This window comes from Triticum aestivum, chromosome 3D (assembly GCF_018294505.1).
Source record: "Triticum aestivum cultivar Chinese Spring chromosome 3D, IWGSC CS RefSeq v2.1, whole genome shotgun sequence".
In the NCBI taxonomy this organism is placed as follows: domain Eukaryota; kingdom Viridiplantae; phylum Streptophyta; class Magnoliopsida; order Poales; family Poaceae; genus Triticum; species Triticum aestivum.
This window is the reverse complement of record NC_057802.1, coordinates 75,200,137-75,204,423: the sequence shown is the minus strand read 5'-3', so window position 1 is coordinate 75,204,423 and position 4,287 is coordinate 75,200,137.

Here is a 4,287-nt window from a genome sequence, read left to right as displayed (position 1 = left end):
GAACCCCTCAAGATGAACCCTCGTTCATGTTTTTTGTTTTTGAAAAAATATGACATGATGCATGTTAGATGTTGTTGGAGAAATATGATATGATATGATACATTTTGTAACGCCCACGATGCGGCTATATCTCCCACGTGTCGAGGCACGACTTAGAGGCATAACCGCATTGTGGTTTTGTCGCAAGAAGGGTCATCTTCACACAATCCCATGTAATGAACAAGAATGGGATAACGAGAGTTGGCTTACAATCGCCACTTCACACAATACATAAATATAATCATACATCATCCAAAAATCCACACATAGACCGACTATGGTCAAGATCCAAATGAAAATAAGATAACCCCAAATGCTAGATCCCCGATCGTCCCAACTGGGCTCCACTACTGATCATCAGGAAAAGAAACATAGTAACGACCACGTTCCTCGTCGAACTCCCACTTGAGCTCGGTTGCGTCACCTGCACTGGCATCGTCGGCACCTGCAACTGTTTTGGTAGAATCTGTGAGTCACGAGGACTCATCAATCTCACACCCGCGAGATCAAGACTATTCAAGCTTATAGGAAAGGATGGTGTAATGAGGTGGAGCTGCAGCAAGCACTAAGCATATATGGTGGCTAACATACGCAAATGAGAGCGAGAAGAGAAGCAACGCAACGGTCGCGAAGCTAGAGATGATCAAGAAGTGATCCTGAAACTACTTACGTTCATGCATAACTCAAACCGTGTTCTCTTCCCGGACTCCGCCGAGAAGAGACCATCACGGCTACACACATGGTTGATGTATTTTAATTGGGTCAAGTGACAAGTTCTCTACAACCGGACATTAACAAATTCCCATCTGCCTCATAACCGCGGGCACGGCTTTCGAAAGATAATACCCTGCAGGGGTGTCCCAACTTAGCCCATTATAAGCTCTCACGGTCAACGAAGGATAAACCTTCTCCCGGGAAGACCCGATCAGTCTCGGAATCCTGGTTTACAAGACATTTTGACAATGGTAAAACAAGACCAGCAAAGCCGCCCGATGTGCCGACAAATCCTGATAGGAGCTGCACATATCTCGTTCTCAGGGCAACACCGGATGAGACTAGCTACGAGTAAAACCAGCCCTCAAGTTTCCCCAAGGTGGCCCCGCAGACAGCTCGATTCGAACCAAAACTCGAAGGAGCATTGGCCCGTGGGGGTCTAAAATAAAGATGACCCTCGGGCTCGCGAAAACCCAAGGGAAGTGTAGGTGGTAGGTGGTCAAATGGTAAAACCAAGGTTGGGCCTTGCTGGAGGAGTTCTATTCAAGGCGAACTGTCAAGGGGGTCCCATAAATCACCCAACCGCGTAAGGAACGCAAATTCAAGGAACATAACACCGGTATGACGGAAACTAGGGCGGCAAGAGTGGAACAAAACACCAGGCATAAGGCCGAGCCTTCCACCCTTTACCAAATATATTGTGACGCCCCCGATTTGACCATACACTAATCATGCACGCAAATGTGTACGATCAAGGTCAGGGACTCACGGAAAGATATCACAACACAACTCTATAACATAAATAAGTCATACAAGCATCATAATACAAGCCAGGGGCCTCGAGGGCTCGAATACAAGTGCTCGATCATAGATGAGTCAGCGGAAGCAACAATATCTGAGTACAGACATAAGTTAAACAAGTTTGCCTTAAGAAGGCTAGCACAAAAGTAGCAACGATCGAAAAGGCAAGGCCTCCTGCCTGGGACCTCCTAACTACTCCTGGTCGTCGTCAGCGGGCTGCACGTAGTAGTAGGCACCTCCAGTGTCGTAGGAGTCGTCGTCGACGGTGGCGTCTGGCTCCTGGACTCCAGCATCTAGTTGCGACAACCAGGTAGAAGGAAAAGGGGGAAAAGAGGGAGAGAGGCAACCGTGAGTACTCATCCAAAGTACTCTCAAGCACGGAGCTACACTACATATGCATGGGTACATGTGTAAAGGGGCATATCAGTGGGCTGAACTGCAGAATGCCAGAATAAGAGGGGGATAGCTAATCCTGTCGAAGACTACGCTTCTGGCAGCCTCCATCTTGCAGCATGTAGAAGAGAGTAGATTGAAGTCCTCCAAGTAGCATCGCATAGCGTAATCCTACCCGGCGATCCCCTCCTCGTCGCCTTGTTAGAGAGCGATCACCGGGTTGTATCTGGCACTTGGAAGGGTGTATATTATTAAGTATCCGGTTCTAGTTGTCATAAGGTCAAGGTACAACTCCGGGTCGTCCTTTTACCGAGGGACACGGCTATTCGAATAGATAAACTTCCCTGCAGGGGTGCACCACATAACCCAACACGCTCGATCCCATTTGGCCGGACACACTTTTCTGGGTCATGCCCGGCCTCGTAAGATCAACACGTCACAGCCCCACCTAGGCACAACAGAGAGGTCAGCACGCCGGTCTAAATCCTATGCGCGCAGGGGTCTGGGCCCATCGCCCATTGCACACCTGCACGTTGCATACGCGGCCGGAAGCAGACCTAGCCTAGTGGCGTTCCAGTCCAATCCGGCGCGCGCCGCGCGGTTGCTGACGTCACGAAGGCTTCGGCTGATACCACGACGTCGAGTGCCCATAACTGTTCCCGCGTAGCTGGTTAGTGCGTATAGACCAAATGGCCAGACTCAGATCAAATACCAAGAACTCGTTAAGCGTGTTATGTTGAAGTAACCGCGGACGCCGTCCAGGGCCAGGCCCACCTCTCACCTAGGCGGTCTCAACCTGCCCTGTCGCTCCGCCACAAAGATCCACTTGCGGGTACTCCTACGAGCCGACCTGACTTTAGTCACCACAGGTATCATGTATAGAGTATATAAGTATATACCCGTGATCACCGCCCAAGTGATCACGGCCCGATAGTATAGCACAGCAGACGGACAAGAATGTAGGGCCACTGATGGAAAACTAGCATCCTATACTAAGCATGTAGGATTGCAGGTAAAGGTAACAACAGTAGAAGCAAGGACAGGCTATGCATCAGGATAGGATTAACGGAAAGCAGTAACATGCTACACTACTCTAATGCAAGCAGTATAGAGAAGAATAGGCGATATCTGGTGATCAAGGGGGGGATTGCCCGGTTGCTCTGGCAAGTAGGAGGGGTCGTCAACTCCGTAGTCGAACTGGGCAGCAGCAGCGTCGGTCTCGTAGTCTACCGGAGAGAAGAGGGGGGGAAGAAACAGTAAATACAATGCAAACATAAACATGACGATGCGTGACATGACAATGAGCGGTGCTAGGTGTGTCCTAACGCGGCAGTAGGTGGTACCGGCGAAGGGGGGAACATCCGGGAAGGTATTCCCGATGTTTCGCATTTTCGAACAGATGAAACGGAGGGGGAAAGTTGCGAGTTCGATATGTTAGGGATGTGTGGCGGACGAACGGACTACGTATTCGAATTCGTCTCGTCGTTCTGAGCAACTTTCATGTAGAAAGTATTTTCATCCGAGTTACGGATTATTTTATATGATTTTCTAAAGATTTAATCATTTTCTGGAATTATTTAATTTAACAGAAAAAGGAATATGATGTCAGCATGACGTGATGATGACCTCAGCAGTCAACAGAGCGGCTGACCAGGTCAAGCTGACCAGTGGGTCCTACCTGTCATAGACAGTGGACTAACAGAAGTTTAAACTAACTAAATTTAGATTAGTTAACTACTGGACCCCACCTGTCAGTGTCTAATCAACTAAAATAATTAGTTTTAATTATTAAAATGTTTTAATTATAGGATTAAGCGGTGGGGCCCGCACGTCAGTGGCTGGGGCCTGCCCAGTCAGCAGTTGACTGGGTCAACCCAGTCAACTGGGACCCACGGGGCCCACTGGCAGTGGCTCTGGGGTGGCCCCAGGCCAGCCACGTCGGCGGCCGGCGCCGGAGTTGGCTCCGGCGAGCCAAAACGCGGCGAAGGGCGCCGGCGAGCCTCGGGATTTCGCCTCGGTGGGTCGTTTCGTGCGCGGCTACCCGCATTCGAACGGGCGCACGCTTGCGCGTCGAACTGTGGGGGTGGCTTGGCCGGAAACGGCCGAAGACGGCGGGGGCGAGCGGCGGAGCGGACGCCGGAGTTCGGGCGTCGACGGATCTAGAGCTAGGGGGTACGGGGAAGCACGGGCTCGTGCTCGTTGGGCTCCTGGGAGCACCAGGAACTCGACCGTGGGCTTGCGCGAGCGTGACGGCGGCTGTGGCCATGGCGGCGAGGCGATCCGCGGCGACGGGCTCACGGCAATGATGACAAGGTAGCTACGGGGCGCGAGAGGTCAATG